The 17,826-nt window shown below is 44.6% G+C and overlaps 1 protein-coding gene across 1 annotated transcript in view; it reads right to left on the minus strand.

Annotated features, from left to right (window-relative positions):
* LOC147108460 (synaptonemal complex protein 2-like) overlaps positions 1-17,826 on the minus strand; it is a 298,366-nt gene that overhangs the window by 218,821 nt on the left and 61,719 nt on the right. Inside the window, exon 2 of the mRNA XM_086006041.1 lies at positions 14,599-14,644. The gene's annotated coding sequence lies outside the window, so the exon portion shown is untranslated. The remainder of the gene's footprint in view (positions 1-14,598; positions 14,645-17,826) is intronic.

Below are 17,826 nucleotides of genomic sequence, written 5' to 3' on the forward strand. Positions count from 1 at the left end.
CCACGTGCAAATTGGCATAGGGTCAAGCAGATCAGAGAGTTAAATGCATGGCTCAAAGAGTGGTGTGGGAAAAAGGGATTTCAATTCATGGGGCACTGGCACCAGTACTGGGGAAAGAGAGAGCTGTTCCATCGGGATGGGCTCCACTTAAACCAGACTGGGACCAGCATCCTGACGAATCAAATAACTAGGGCTATAAATAGGGCTTTAAACTAAAAAAGGGGGCGGGAGGGGTCAGATGAGGGGAAATTTGGAAATCTAAAGAGAAAGGTCAAGGCAAAAGAGCAGTGTAGCGATTTAGGTAAAAATAAGCAGAGTGTGACAGGAAGGGACAGAGAATTTAACGGTAGCAGTGCAGCAGAGAATAAGGTCAAAGCAGGGAATAATGGTAAAAAATTTAAATTAAAGGCTCTTTATCTGAATGCACGAAGCATGTGACAAGATAGACGAACTAGTGGCACAAAGAGAGATAAATGGGTTTGACCTAATAGCCATTACAGAGACGTGGTTGCAAGGTGGCCAAGGTTGGGAACTAAATGTTTTGAAAAGACAGGCAGAATGGAAAAGGAGGGGGAGAAGCCCCGATAATAAAGGATGACATAAGAACAGTAGCGAGAAAGGATCTCGGCTCGGAAGATCAGTAAGTAGAATCAGTATGGGTGGAGATAAGGAATAACAAGGGGCAGGAAACACTGGTAGGAGTAGTATCACAGAATCACAGAATCACAGAAACCCCACAGTGCAGATAGAGGCCATTTCGGCCCATCGAGCCTGCACTGACACATATCCCACCCGATCCCCGTAACCCCTACACCAACACATATCCCACCCTATCCCCGTAACCCCACGTATTTAATCCCCCTAACACTAAGGGTCAATTTATCATGGCCAATCAACCTAACCCGCACATCTTTGGACTGTGGGAGGAAACCGGAGCACCCGGAGAAAACCCACGCAAACACGGGGAGAATGTGCAAACTCCACACAGACAGTCGCCCGAGGCCGGATTCGAACCTGGGTCTCTGGCGCTGTGAGGCAACAGTGCTAACCACTATGCCACCGTGCTTATATAGGCCTCCTAACAGTAGCTATACCATTGGACAGAATATTAATCAAGAAATAGTAGGAGCTTGCAACAAAGATAATGTAAAATCTTGGGGGATTTTAATCTTCATATATACTGGACAAATCAAATTGGCAAAGGTAATCTGGAGGACGAGTTCATGGAATGCATCCGGGACAGTTTCCTAGAACAATATGTCATGGAACCAACCAGGTAACAGGCTATTTTAGATCTTGTATTGTGTAATAAGACAGGGTTAATTAGCAATCTGATAAGGATCCTCTGGGGCAGAGTGATCATAATATGATAGAATTTCACTTTAATTTTGAGAGAGACTTGCCTAAGTCCAAAACTAGAGTCTTAAGCTTAAATAAAGCCAATTACAAAGGTATGAGGGGGCGAGTTGTCTAAGGTAGATTGGAAAAATAGATTAAAAGGTATGGTGGTAGATAAGCAGTGGCTAGCCTTTAAAGAAATATTTCATAATTCTCAAGAAAAATACATTCCATTGAGAAACAAAAACTCCACGAGAAAAGTGATCCAAGCATGGCCAACTAAAGAAGTTAAAGATAGCATTAGATTGAAAGAAGAAGCTTATAATGTTGCAAAGAATAATAGTAAGCCTTGACGTAATAAAACTCACTATGCACTTGGTTCGAGTATAAAGCAAGGCTTTAATCAACTTGTTTCAAAACATGGAGGTCTAGTTGTCCTTCACTAGTTCCTGTCTTAAAAATGTCCCTGAGCAAGCTGGGCCCACACCCAAGTATTTATACTCCTTGGACGGCGCCACCAGTTGGCCGTCCAGTGTTATTTCATGAGTCGTTTCTTCATGATGATGAGATTTATAACATTCTTCCTGCCTAAAAGATTTGGAAGTCCGACGACTTCCTCCTAACCGAATAGGCGGACCACGAATAGCCGCAGTCTTTTAGATCTTTGCTTATGGCTGGAAGGCACGTCTCCCCGGACCGTGTCTTGGTCCCTGGGCCGCTTGATCCATACTGGTATATTGACAGGGCCCGTGTTGCCTTGATCGACCTGAGGGAGATTGGGGAGATCGTGACTCCGGGTGCGGGTCCCCACAGGCGCAGAGCTGGCTTCATCTTGTTTGATAGCCGGGATTGACCGGCATCCTGGCTTCAGGTGGCCATCCCACGGGGAGTGCTCGGCTCCCTGAGTGGATCCGGTGGGGTAGCCGGCAGATCTATTGATGTCCCAGGTAGGGCGTCATCTTCAAAGGAGCGCAGAGTGTCGGCATCATTACCGTAGGTCCCTCTATCAGTTGGGTCCGTGGGACTGGTTGGACAGGGAGCCAGATCTCAGAGTGAAACGGTGGATTCCCGGCCATCAAGGTACCGTACGTGGGATTAACGTCCGTGACTTCCACCTCGTCAACGAGGGGATCGTTTTTGGAAGATTGGACGAATCTTCGGAGCAGCACGGGGCCGGGAGCTGCCAACCATGATGGTAGGGACGTCCCATGAGTGGAGCGATGCTGGAACCTGAAGAATCGCTCGTGAGGCGTGAAATTGGTGGACGTAGAAAGAAGAGACCTGATGGAATGCAACTACTGCTGGTCTGGTAGGTTGCGTGACCTCAGTGCAAGACGAACAGCATTCCAAATGATGAGTGTTGTATCTCTCAACCTGTCTGTTACCGATGGGATGGTAAAGTGTCGTTTTACTTGTGGCGATTCCCCATTCGGAAAGATAACTTTTGAGTTCGCTTGACATGAAGGAGGGACCCCAATCAGAGTGGATGAAATTGGCCGTACCGCAAAGGGAAAAGACTTGATCAAGGCATTTGATCACTGTGGAAGTAAGCATATTGGGACAGGGGAAAGCAAAGGGAAAGCGTGAATATTCGTCCACCATAGTAAGTAAGTAGGTGTTTCGCGTTGAGGAAGGCAATGGCCCTTTAAAGTCAATGCTGTGTCACTGCATAGGCTACATAGCGTGTATGAGCAAGCCATCCGATGGACGGAAGAATTGCGGTTTCAATTCCGCACAAATTCTACAGGAGGAGCATGTTCTTTTCACATTTTCCGTAGAAAATGGGAGATTTTTAGATCGCACAAAGTGCAACATACGGGTAATGCCAGGATGGCATAAGTCAGTATGAAGATCTGCAAGAGTCGAAGTTGACACAGAAGAGCAGAATGCCCGCATGAGGGTATCCGGGGCCACATTCTCTTTGCCGGGTCGATAATGTATGGTGTATCCAAAGGCGGCCAATTCCATCCTCCAGAGTTGTATTTTGTTATTCTTGATCTTAGTGCATTTCCGGTTATCCAGCATAAAGGCCACGGAGCGCTGATCGGTTAGAAGTGTGAAATGGCGACGAGTGAGAAAATGACTCCATTTACGTACAGCTTCGATGATGGCCGTAGCCTCCTTCTCTACAGGAGGATAATGGAGCTCACTACCCTGCAAAGTTCTGGACAGAAATGCAACGGGTCGACCACCTTGATTCAAAGTAGCAGAGATTGCCACCTCCGATGTATCGCACTCGACCGCGAAAGGAAGATTTTCATCAATGGAACAAAGTGTGGCTTTTTCCAGTTGTCGCTTGAGGAGGTTGAAAGCTGAAATAGCCATTGCTTCCAATGGAAATGACTTCGCGTGAAGCAGGGGTTGGATCTTGTCGGAGAAGTGGGGTATCCACTTCGCATAATAGGCGAACATGCCGAGTGCCCGACGAAGAGAGCCGAGATTCGTAGGGGGAGGGAGCTTCTGAAGTGGACGAAGTCGCTCCGGATCCGGTTTGATGACACCGTTGCCCACCCAGTAGCCAAGGATGTTGACTGATGGTACTGATTTCACAGATTTGGACTCATTTAAGGTTAAGCTGCGACGACGGAGAACATCAAAAAATTTCTGGAGATTGGCATCATGCTCCTTCTGGTCCTGACCAGCAATGGTGATATTATCTAGCTATGGAAAAGTGTCCGTTAAGTTCTCCTGTTTGACCAGGCTATCCATTGCCCGTTGAAAGACGGCCACCCCATTGGTGACCCCAAATGGAAGGCGACAAAACTGATAAAGCCGACCATTGGCCTCAAAGGCCGTATACTTTTTGTCAGAGTCCTTTAACGGTACTTGATGATATGCGCTCTTTAAATCAAAAGTTGAAAATACTTTGTAGTTGGCAAGGTTATTGACCATGTCATCGATGCGTGGTAGTGGGTAGGCATCCAGGTCGGTATACTGGTTAATAGTTTGCGAGTAATCGATGCAAAGACGTTTGTGTTGCTTCAGAGGATTTTTAACAATGACGACATGAGCCCGCCAGGAAGATGAACATGGCTCAATGATACCATCAGCTAGAAGGCGAGAGATTTCTGCCTCGATAAAGGATCGATCATCTTGGTTGAAACGTCGTGATTAATGACTATGGGCTTACATCGGGGGGGAAAGATTGGCAAACAAGGAGGGCTCGTCGAGCGAAGCCGGCAAAAGCGCACAAAACAGTACTTTGGAAATAGTAAGCTCCGGCTTTGACCCTCCAAACTCGAAAGTGAGTCTTTTGTGTTGTTTCTGGAAATCCTGTTCCAGGAGCACATCACTGCATAGGTTGTTGAGCACCCCGAGCCGGGTGGAGAAATAAGTGTGGCCATTGAGAATAAGGTCGACAAGACAAAAGCCGGAAGAGTTGGTGGTCAGTGTCGTCAGAGCCATTGCAATTTCCCTGTCTGAGGGGTAAATACGCAGTTTTAACTTACTGACAGCCCGCTCACTAATGAAGCTGTCAGAGCTGCATGAGTCAATTAGTGCACTCAAAATGTGTCAATTTACCGAAACCTTCGTGGCTGCATGGGTCAGACTTTGGGGAAAAAACAGCTGTGATGGGAGGAGGAGCAGTTTTACCCTTGACAGCTGTAACCTTAGTAGTGGTTCTTGGGTGAGGAGCAGTTTCATAGATAGCAGCTGTAACCTTAGTAGTGGCTCTTGGGGGAGGAGCAGTTTTATAGCTAGTAGCTGCAAAACTAACAGGAGCTCTCGACCGGTATACCTTAGAAAAGTGACCTTTCTTGCTGCAATGATTGCAGGTTGTGTTACGAGCAGGACAAAATTTCCTATAATGGAACGCACCTCCACAGAAGAAACACTTCCTTCCAGATTGCCAAGATGCCGCTTGGGCAGGGTCGTCATAAGTGAAGGCTTCTAGGGTAGGGTTGTCATCCGCTAGGTTAGTGTCATCATCAGTGAGGGCTTCCGCCCGAGACCTATCGAAGGAGTCATTAAAAGTGATAGCAGCAGCCCGTGCACAAGGTAAAAGATAGGTATCTGCATTCCTCTTTGCTAAGTCCAGGGAACATGCCTGGTCATAGGCAGCCTGTAACTCGAGGGTTTTATTCTCCAACAGACACTGGCGTATTAAGGGAGACGCAATCCTATTAATAAAGGAATATAAGTAGAGAAAAAGTACTTGAGAAACTAATGGGACTAAAAGACGACAAATCCCCTGGACCCGACGTCCTACATCTTAGGGTTCTAAAAGAGGTGGCTGAAGAGATAGTGGATGCTTTGGTTTTGATCTTCCAAAATTCCCTAGATTCTAGAATGGTCCCAGTGGATTGGAAGGCCGCTATTCAAGAAAGGTGGGAGAGAAAAAACAGGGAACTACAGGCCAGTTAGCCTGATATCAGTCATCGGGAAAATGCTGGAATCTATTGTTAAGGAAGTGTGATCAGGGCACTTAGAAAACCATAACATGATTAGGCAGAGTCAACAGGTTTTATGAAAGGGAAATCGTGTTAGACAAATTTATTAGAGTTTTTTGAGGATGTAATTGGCAGGGTAGATAAAGGGGAACCAGTGGATGTAGTATATTTGGATTTCCAAAAGGCATTCGATAAGGTGCCACATAAAAGGTTATTATACAAGATTAGGGCTCACGAGGTTGGGGGTAATATAGTAGCATGAATAGAGGATTGGTTAATGGACAGAAAACAGAGAGTAGGGATAAACGGATCTATTTCAGGTTGGCAAGCTGTAACTATTGGGGTGCCGCAAGGATCAGTGTTGGAGCTTCAGCTATTTACAATCTATATTAATGACCTAGATGAAGCGACCGAGTGTAATGTATCCAAGTTTGCTGATGATACAAAGCTAGATTGTGTAAAATGGGACAATACTCTCTGGAATTTAGAAGAATGAGAGGTGATCTCATTGAAACATACAAGATTCTGAAGGGGATTGACAGGGTAGATGCTGAGAGGATGTTTCCCCTGGCTGGAGTGTCTAAAACTAGATGGCATAGTCTCAAGATAAGGGGTAGGCCATTTAAGACTGAGATGAGGAGGAATTTCTTCACTCAGAGGGTTCTGAATCTTTGAAATTCTCTGCCCCAGAGGGCTGTGAATGTTGTGTCTTTGGGGGCGATTTTGCCAGCCCTGGGGAGGCGGGACTGTCGGGAAAATGGCAGATACCCATCCCGCCCCCATGCCATCTTCCCAGGAGGCGAGTACCCAACCCGTGCCGGGTCCCGTCTCCTCGAGGCAGGAAGGGGATTAGTGCCAATTAACTGCCTGTTAACAGGTAGTTAACAGGCAGTTTTCTGGAGAATCCCTATTTTCAGCCCTGAAGTGTGGGCTTCCCGATGGCTTCGAGCCTCGCCAGGGTCAGCGAGGCGGGGCATCGGTCTGCGGGGGCAAGATGTCCGGTGTGCAGATAAGTGATGGGTGCATGTGTACAGAGGGAAGTGTGTGAGGTGTGTGTAAAGTGTTTTAATAAGTTTTACTTACCTTTACTTCTTCCTGCAGGCTTCCTCCCTTCAGGTCTCAGGAGTCCCTCAGCTCACCGGCACAGAAAGCAGAATGGCCGCTGAACTGTCAAAAGCAGCAGCCTTCTGCTTTCTGCTCAAGAGAGCTCTCTAACTGAGTCTGAGTGGAAGGACTCAACTTAGAGGATAGATTTTCAGTGTTTGACAGCTTCACAGAGCTGTCAAACGCTGAAATTTCATCTGTCACTTGCTGATGTCACCTGTCACCGGCTTTCCCTTAATTGGCCTACTAAGCCCGCTGGGTGGGCTTAACAAGGTCAATCAAGGGAAAATAGCGTGGGCTGGTCACAAGTCGCTGGAGGCAGGACTAAAACCCGACAAGTGTGAGTCCCGCCTCCAAAAGCTCCCCATTGAGAAAATCCAGCCCTTTGAGTATATTCAAGGTTGAGATAGATAGATTTTTGGACTCTAGGGGAATCAAGGGATATGGAGATCTGGCGGTAAAGTGGAGTTGAGGTCAATGATCAGCCATTTTATTGAATGGCAGAGCAGGCTCGAGGGGCTGCAAGGCCTACTCTTGCTCTTATTTCTTATGTTCTTATAAGCCCATTCTACTCAATCTCTCCTCATGGGACAGCCCTCTGATCACAGGAATCAATCTAGTGAACCTTCATTGCACCGCCTCTAAGGCAAGTGTATCTTTCCTTAGGTAAGGAGATCAAAACTGTGCACGGTACTCCAGGTGTGGTCTCACCTATATAATTGCAGCAAGACTTCCTTACTCTTATACTCCAAACCCCTTGCAATAAAGGCCAACATACCATTTGCCTTCCTAATTGCTTGCTATACCTGTATGTTAACTTTCTGTAATTCGTGTACAAGGACCCCCAAATCCTTCTGAATACCAACATTTACTTGTCTCTTACCTTTTAAAAAATATTCTGCTTTTCCATTCTTCCTACCAAAGTGGATAATTTCACACTTCCCCACATATATTCCATCTGCCACCTTCTTGCCCAATCACTTAACTGGTCTATATTCCTTTACAGCCTCTTTGCGTCCACCTCACAGCTTACTCCCACCTAGCTTTGTATCATCAGCAAACTTGGATATATTATAATCGGTCCCCTCATCTAATTCATTGATACAGATTGTAAATTGCTGAGGCCCAAGCGCTGGTCCTTGTTGTGCCACACGAGTTGCACCCTGCCGAAAATGATCTGTTTAATCTTACACTCTGTTTTCTGTCCGTTAAGCAATCCTCAATCTGTGCTAATATATTTCCCCCAATCCCATGAGCCCTACTTTTGTGTAACAAACTCTTGTGTCACACCTTATCGAATGCCTTCTGAAAATCCAAAACCTACATTTTCAATTGGCTTTCAGTCACCTCCTCTAACCCACCTCCCAAACTCCTATTTTATATCCAATCTCACCTTTTAAAATGCCTTCAGACATTTCACTACATTAAAAGCGCTATATAAGTGCAAATAGCTACTGTTATTGGCAAACACCAGCAGCAAGTTGTGATTTAGGATGCATTATCTTCAACTCCATATAGTTCCGCTTGCTGAATTGAACTAATTTTTTTTTACAATTTTGCTTGTAATCGACTATATATCCCGTTCCAGTTTACTCCAGTCCCGTATATCCCGCTCGTTTACTCCAGCCCCGTATATCCCGCTCCAGTTTACTCCAGTCCCATATATCCCACTCGTTATTTCCAGTCCCGTATATCCCGCTCCAGTTTACTCCAGTCCCATATATCCCAGTCATCTCCAGTCCCGTATATCCCGTTCCAGTTTAATCCAGCCCCGTATATCCCACTCCAGTTATCTCCAGTCGCATATATTCTGTTCCAGTTTACTCCAGCCCCGTATATCCCACTCGTTATCTCCAGTCCCGTATATTCTGTTCCAGTTTACTCCAGTCCCGTATATCCTGTTCCAGTTTACTCCAGCCCCATATATCCCGCTCCAGTTATCTCCAGTCCCGTATATTGTTCCATTTTACTCCAGTCCAGTATATCCTGTTCTAGTTTACTCCAGTCCCGTATATCCTGTGCTAGTTTACTTCAGTCCCATATATCCTGTTCTAGTTTACTCCAGTCCCGTATATCTCGCTCCAGTTTATTCCAGTCCCATATATCCTGCTCCAGTTTACTCCAGTCCCATATATCCTGCTCCAGTTTACTCCAGTCCCTTATATCCCACTCATTATCTCCAGTCCCATATATCCCACTCCTCTTCCTACCAGCTTTGTAAATCCTACTTTTACAAGTCATCTTATAATTTTACCCCACATCTCCATTTATTCTGTTAGCAAATCAGCCCACATACCCTGAAGTATGCCCGCCGTCAGTTGTATACTCCAGAATACTTGCACTCTTTCCCAAGTTGGACTGAAAATTTGAATTATACGTGCTGAAATTCAACTTCAGCAGGGGCGCAAACTGGGAGAAAAATAAAGCCACAAGACTGGATACAATATTCTCTCTTCGATTTTGTGCTCTATTCCATTATTTATAAAAGCTAGGATTCCATGTTTTTTTTCCCAGCTTTATAAACTGCCACTTTTAAAGATTTGTGATCCTGAAATCTTAAGTCTCTCTATTCCTTTTGAAGTTTTAACCTTTAGTGTGTATTTCCTCTCTTTATTCTTCCTCCCAAAATGTAACACATTTCTTCATATTCACTTTCATATCACATCCATCTGCCCAATCTACTAACCTGTCTATATGCCCTGATGTTTTTCTGACTGGTCTATAGTTAACTGATTTATCCCTTTCTCCCTTAGCAACCCATCAGACGTGTGCCACAACTTTTGTATCTAAGGATGTCTGAAAGATTGTAAAGCACTAAGTCATGAAACAGACAGCCCTTACAGACAAGTTCATGGATTTTTCTACTTGAGCATTCTCAGTTTATATTGACCCTACTTTTTTTCTCACTCACCATTTTCATCATTCTTCTTACTTTGGTCTGGTAATCTGTAGTAAACCCAATGCTGTTCTTGTCCTTTTCTTCTTGAACGTATCTAGCTAAAGAAATTCAAACCCTGGATTTTTCTGTGGTCATAGAATCTAACAGCACAGAAGGTGGCCATTCAGCCCATTGTGCCTGTGCTGGCTCTTTGAACTCAATTAGTCCCACATCCTTGCTCTTTGCCCATAGACCTGCTTGAGCCTTCAACACCCCCAGATGTATCTCACATTTAAGGCTACTCTTCCATTATCGTTCCTGAATAGCATGTATCCTTTAAACTCGTATTAACTTCCATGATCCTGATTGCTTTGACAATGAGATTGCAAATGGCAATTTTCAATCTGACAGAACATTGACCTCTCAAGCCCACCACCAGAAGTCTAAAGAGAAAGTTTAATCCTGAGATTACACAGAAAATAGACAATGTCTAGGTAGGGCACTGTAACAGGATATTCTGTTGAAGAGATTTAATGACATTTTACATAGTGAAGTACCACAAGGGCAGCAGTGATCATATAAAAAGTAACAACATTTATTTTGACATAAGGACAGAGTATGAACTTCATTTGGAGAGTTGAAAAGTGGTCTTGCAATAATAAATATATTCCCACGGTTACTTGGAACGCAATGCTGATAATTAGCAGATCATACAAATGCTCCCATTGGGACGTTTAGTTTAACGTAGATTCAAAATACCAAAAAGCAGAAAACAGATTTTGTAAACAGCATCCCAGTGAAATCTTAAGGGCCATCGTAGAATGTTACAACAGAGTAACAGGCCATTTGGACCAGCAGGTCTGTGCCGGTGTTTCTCCACACAATCTAATCCCACTCCAGCTTGCTTCCCATACCCTCTAATATTACTTTTCTTCAAGCAACTTTCTAATTCTCATTTAAAATCTTATCAGGAAGCTCTCATAAGCCAATCATCCAAATTCAATTAGATCTTCCTGAGATCCAGTTTAATGGCTATTGAAAGTAAACACTGTTTGCATCTACTGTTACTAACTAATCTTCTGTACATAGAGGCTACAATAGTTAATTACAAGGACACCATCTCAAACGTTTTCTTGACAAGTTTTTTCGGGTGGGCATTAGAGGTCAATATTCTGTCCGATTGAAAAGCTATACAGGTAGACTACCTTTTATCCGAACTTCCGAAAACCGAAACCCTCTAAAAACCGAAGGTTTTTTCGTTCAGCGTAAGTCGTGCGCACGACATGACCAGAGTGGCGCACGACTTACGCTGAGCAGAGGGTCAGCGTAAGTCGTGCGCACGACCCTGACCCCCGCCGCCGACCCCCCGCGGACCCTCGCCGACCCCGACCCCCGCGCCGACCCCGACTCCCGCCGACCCCCCCGCGGACCCCCGCCGACCCCGACTCCCGCCGACCCCCAGCCGACCCCCCCGCGGACCCCCGCCGACCCACCCCCGACAAATTTCCCAGTCTTATAAAATACCTTCCGAAATCCGGAATTTTCCGAAAACCGAAACACGGCTGGTCCCGAGGTTTTCGGATAAAGGATAGTCTACCTGTACAATAAAATGCATAGAGAAAAGGCACCATTCTCTCCTGATAGGAATCACAAAAGCAGTCATAGAAGCACAGACGGCCATTCAGACCATCGAGTCTGCGCTGGCTCTTTCGAAGGGCAATCCAGTTAGTCCCACTTCCCCGCTCTTTCGCCACATCCCTGCAATTTTTTATCCTTCAAGTATTTATCCAATTTCCTTTTGAAGGCTACTATTGAATCTGTATCCACCACCCTATCAGGCAGTGCATTCCAAATCCTAACCACTCGTTGCATAAAAAGGTTTATCCTCATGTCGCCTCTGGTTCTACTGCCAATCACCTTAAATCTGCACTCTCATTATCGACTCTTCAGCCATTGGAAACAGTTTCTCCAAATTTACTCTATATAAACCCTTCATGATTTTAAACACCTCTATCAAATCTCCTCTTAGCCTTCTCTGCTCTAAGGAGAACAACCCCAACTTCTCCAATCTATCCACATAAGTGTAATCACTCATCCTTGAAATCATTCTAGTAAACCTCTTAAGTACCCTCTCCAAAGCCATCAAGTCCTTCTTAAAATGTCATGCCCAGAATTGGGCACAATACTCCAGCTGGGACTGAACTGGTGTTTTATATAGGTTTAGCATAACTTCCTGGCTTTTGTACTCTCTGCCTCTATTTATAAAGCCCAGGATCTCATATGGTTTATCACCTGCTTTTTTAACCTGCCCTGCCACCTTCAAAGATTTGTGAACAAACACCCCCAAGGTCTCTCTGTTCTTGCACCCACTTGAAAATTGTACCATTTAGCTTGTATTATCTCTCCTCATTCTTCCTACCAAAATGTACCACATCATACTTTTCTGCGTCACAACATCATAGCATCAAGCTCCATGATACTCCTCTGAAATACACAGGATATCCCCCAAGTTTCACACATTCCCAGCCACTACATTCGAATTTATAGCCATCAAACCTTCCACAAAAAGCAGCAGCCAGCCTCTAACTAAGCCACAGGTGGATTATGAATTGTCTGAATGTCTATAGGCATAAAGTTGTTGTCAACGGATCTGGATCTGCTTGGAGGTCCATTATCAGTGGTGTGTCCCACAGGAATCGGTGTTAGAACCTTTGCTCTTTGCTATATTAATGATCTAGATGCAGGTGTTGGGGGAATGATCTGCAAGTTTGTGGATGCCACAAAGCCATGAGAGGAAGCTAAACTACTATAAGCAGATCTCAACGCGTTGGGGGAATGGGCCCAAGCTTGGCAAATTATGTTTAACTTAGAAAAGAATAGTCATGTGCGTAAGCAGGTCTAATGCTAAGTATACTTACATCCTACAGGGAACAGAATTGCAGCCAGCAGTGAAAGAAAAAGATCTGGATGTTCACAGAATCACAGAAACCCCACAGTGCAGATAGAGGCCATTTCGGCCCATCGAGCCTGCACCGACACATATCCCACCCGATCCCCGTAACCCCTACACCAACACATATCCCACCCTATCCCTGTAACCCCACGTATTTAATCCCCCTAACACTAAGGGTCAATTTATCATAGCCAATCAACCTAACCCGCACATCTTTGGACTGTGGGAGGAAACCGGAGCACCCGGAGGAAACCCACGCAAACACAGGGAGAATGTGCAAACTCCACACAGACAGTCGCCCGAGGTTGGATTCGAACCCGGGTCCCTGGCGCTGTGAGGCAACAGTGCTAACCACTATGCCACCGTGTTATATTGCATCACTCTCTGACAGTTCAGGACTGATACCATGAAGCTATATCTAAAGCAAATAGGGATCGAGGTTGTATTCACAGGACAATTCACTACAAAATACATACCATTTTGTCCTTGTACTAGACCTTGGTTATGCCTCATTTAGAATACAGTGTTCAGTTTTGGACCTTCACATGGTGGGGGATATTGAGGCTTTGGAAAAGATGCAGATGATGGATTCCCAGTTTAAACCACCTTAGCTACCCAGAAAGGCTTAAAGAGCTGGGTCTGTATACTTTAGAGAAGCGTAGACTCAGAGGCAATTTGATCGAGGTTTATAAAATAACAAAGGGGCTAGATTGTTTTTATGAGGACAAATTATTTCAACTGGATAGGTTAGGGATGACCCAGGTCACGCTTATAAGGTGCATAAGGGATGAACTAGTTTGGATGTTAGGCAGTTCTTCTTTTTTCAGAGAATAATAGATCCGTGGTACAGGCTGCTGGCTGGTGCGATGGATGCTGATTCACTGTATATATTAAAGAAAGAGCTGGGCCTGTTATTTGCCAGCTTCATTTTAGTTATCTTGTGTCCCAGGTATTTTCTTTTTAGGAATACTACAACTTTTGCCTTTAAAAGGACTAAGGCTGGATCTGAGATTGTATCTATTTCATCATAAAAAGGCATTCAGTAGCTTTATTGTGGCATTTGTTCTGGTTGGCTATCTTAGAGATAGCTGATAGACCTCCGAGGCTTTCTCACATGATCCCCAAATAAGACGTCACAATTTTTGTGTATTCCCAGATGATTTGAATTAAAGGTCTGCAGGCCATTTTGAAAATACAAGATCAAGTACCTCCACAGTACACTGTCCGACTGAGGTCCCCCAGATGCTGGACCTTTTGCGCAAGAAGAAACATTTAAAATGCAAGAGAGTGAATTTGGTACAAGTTAGTGTGGGAATATCAGATATCAGCCCAGCAACAGGCTGGCCTCATTTAAATGAGGAACAGATGCTGTGCTTCCCCACCAGGAGCACATAGCAGAAATCCAGGTACACACTGCCCATGATTTCCTTGCCAATTGAGCAGCGATATGGACTACATTGGTCCTTTCTGTTCTGTACAATCCTATGTCCACAAAATCCTTCAATGAAAGCTAAAATTGGTGTCAAGAATGGCTACTGACGGTACAAAAGAACTACTGGCAATTACAACATGCTGGGATACAAAAATCATATTTCTTTGATAAAGTAATGAATCAAATGCTGCAGTACAATTTTTTGATGAATAATGAAATATTGAGTTGTCTCAAACATAACATTGCATAACAAACATCACATTGCCACATAAAGTTGCAGTCATGGACTAACCTACCAATGGGGCAGTAGTAAAATCTTGCCCAGAAGAGGCACAAACTTTACACCACAGAAGGGAGATTGATGTCCTGACACTGATAATATCTTAAAGGGCATCACTTCCGCACTGGTAACGAGCAAACATACTTACCATATATACAGGAGATTAAGGAATAATGCACTAACATAGACAGCTTTGTTCATTACAAGACATGACCAGCTTACCTCATGTTTACCAAGAAACACTTCCAAACACGGGAATGTGGAAACACTGCAGATGAAAAAAAAAAGAAATGTTCAAGTTAGAAGTTACAGCAACTTATCACTAAGTCCAGGTTCCTATTTGTGACAGCAGTAAAAATGATAGAATCTTATAGCACAGAAGGAGGTCCATCATGTCCATCTTTCAAAGAGCTGTCCTATTAGTCCCACTCCCCACTCTTTCCCCATAGCAATCTTTTCCTTTTCAGGTATGGCCTAGAAATTGGACTGTACCCGAAGTAGGGTGCAATCCAGGTGCCAGTGCACACTGTACGCCCCTAAACAGGCAGGCAGCAGGACCAAGCAAACTAGTCCACATTGAAATGTTACCGACAAGCTGCAGGCACCAGCCAGAGGCAGTTCACCGGTGGCGGAGGTGAGCAAGATCAAACGGCAGTTTGAAGTGGGTATCCCTTGTCTCCTAGCAGCCACCCTTTAAGTCTGCTTGCAGCTCCGAAGACATCACAGAGCTTGGACTGCCGCAGGACGAAATCATCTTGGCAGCTCCCCGGGAATCTTGTAAAAACCTTTTGGTGGTTGCACACCAGCTGCACATTGATGGAGTGGAAGCCCTTGCGGTTGATGAATACTCCTGGTTGATCTGGGGGCAGCCGGATTGTCACGTGTGTAGCCATTGGTAGTGTGTGGTCACCAGGTCCAGTAGGCTGCAGATGTCTGCCACCACCTGACACAACAATCTGAGCCTCCTGAAACACTGCTGTTCGGACATGTAAAAGAAACTCAGCCTCTGCCCTTTCTGCTGCTACCCTCTCTGTTGTCCAGCTACAGGTCTCGCAAGAGCAGGCTGGTACTGCTGTAGGTCATATTGCTCCTCGTCCGAGGTCCAATCTAAAGCAGCCAAAACGCCACCCATTCTGCTGTGATTCAGAAAACCTCCAAAATGTAGAAAGTAAACTCTCAGCAAAGTACTGTGAACAAACCATTTCCCGCTAACAGGTAAGAAAGCAGCTGTGAGTACTGAGTATTTATTGCAGTATTTCCATGAGATTGATTCAGCCCCCTCTGTGTTCTCACCTTGCGATTTGCAGGAAGCCTGGGAAACCCATGGATGCACTGTTAAATTTGAAAGTGAGCTGAAGTATCGCTCCAATTGAGCGATTAGCATACGTTAATAGGCAACCCGCCTTTCCCGAGGGGGTTGCTCACAAGAAGCCAACGATCTCGAGTGAACTGCTGAGGTTGACGGGTTGGAGTTGGCTTCCTGACGTGCTGACATTTTTGACGGTGTTAGTCCCTCAGCTGCACCCAAACCCACGCACTCCTCCGGGTTAAATCTCCTCCCAGAATGTGGGAAGGTGGAAAAGGTGAAGCAATTAACAGAGTGGCAAGGAGAGCAGAAAAAAAATCAGGTGGCTTTGAAAGGAAAGTACTCCACTGGTTACAAATGGATAACTGAGGCATCTGTTTCATAACATGTGAAACCCATGAGTTAAATTTCTCCAATACTGCATAGCTTCACGAGGAGGCAAAACTGAACAGTGATACTCACAATTCCATAAACATTACTGGCAGTCGTGGCTCAGTGGTGGCACTCTTCCCTCTGAGTCAGATGGTCGTGGGTTCAAGTCCCACTCCAGAGACTTGAGCACATAATCCAGACTGAAGGATTTTGAACCTTTTAAGGATTAGGAGGCGAAAGGGGATGAGTTTGGTTAAGAGTATTAATTCAACAAAAGAATGTTGACTGTTCAACGGCAAGCTGGGATGGATGGTCTCATTTGAAAAGTCTTATTCAGCAGACTGTCTAGAAGGTTAAAGATAAGAAAACTGTGAGGCCTTGAAAATCTGTGAGGAGCTGTTGTAAACATCAGGGCCAAGAGTTTCCGCTTTGGGCACAATCGGCGATCCGACGCAAATTGAGATCAAAATTGCATTAGTTTTATCCGTGCTGTATAACTCTATGACTCTATAAGTGTTTCTTTTGTTCCAAGTTCCTGATGAAACTCATTTGCATATCGCCGGATGCAAAATCTTCCATGAACCAGCACAATCGGGCAGCATTTTAGAATGTAATTTTTTTTAAAAATTCGCAGTAACAAATATTCCTTGATTTATTTAAAAATGGTAACTTGGTGCAGTTTAATACAGCTGAAAATGGGTTTATCACAAACAATTAGCATTTTTAATCCATGTTTAGTCCACCACCTGTGAGTAACCCAACTTTAAATAACTGAAAATGACTTTAAAAACTATACAGAACCATCTACTGTTTCATTGTGGTACAGCAGATAGTTTCTTAGTAAATTTAAAACAATATATTAAAAGCTTTTAAAACATGCCTATTAGTGTACTTGCGCCTAAAAAAACAGCTTAACGAGACTCCTCGATGGCCCACAAATGCGCGCAATTAGCAGAAACTCACAATGGTGATAAATTTGATCGGGGGCATAGCCAGTTTTCTTCTAGTGCGATGTTTCTTAAACCAGCGCAAAAGAGCGCAAAACTCAATTTGCACTGGATGTAATTTGTGCTTAAAATTCCTTGATCTTTTGCGCTGGTTTGGCCGAATTGTGCTGGAACTAGTGCAACCTAGCAGAAATTGCTGCCCTGGATGTTGAAGTGAAAACTTCTTTTAAACCATGGGAAAGAGAGAGTGTGGAAAAGTATAAAAGTGTGTTGTTGCCAGCAAGAATATTTATCCCTCAACCACCATCACTAAAACAGATTCCAGGAAACTCTTTTTTTATCCGGCACCGACGGGACCAGCGTGGTGTCGGTTTATCAAAAAGTCCGGATTACAGAGAAGTATAGTAAAAGGTACAAGAGCCCCGTACATGGTCACGGATCCAGACGTCCCTGTTGCATGGCAACAGGTGCAGGAACCCCGGCCACAGATCCAGGAGTCCCTGTTGCATAGCAACAGGTGCAGGAACCCCGGTTACACGGCCACAGATCTAGGAACGGCCACTAATATGAAGTAAAACTTACCTGAACCTACTCCTGAATTTTGCCGGTTAACAGAGATTTCCGGTTATTTAGGTGCCAGTAAATCGAGAGTTTCCTGTATCTGGTCATTACCACATTGCTGCTAGTGGGAGCTTGCTGTGCACAATTTGGCTGCAGCATTTCATACATTACAACAGTAAGTACACTTCCAACAGTATTTAATTGGCTGTAAATCGCATTGGGACGTCCCGAGGTCGCAAAAGGCACTATATAAATGCAATTTCT

This window comes from Somniosus microcephalus, chromosome 13 (genome assembly GCF_052327205.1).
Source record: "Somniosus microcephalus isolate GS21.2 chromosome 13, FLI_Smic_1.0, whole genome shotgun sequence".
NCBI lineage: Eukaryota > Metazoa > Chordata > Chondrichthyes > Squaliformes > Somniosidae > Somniosus > Somniosus microcephalus.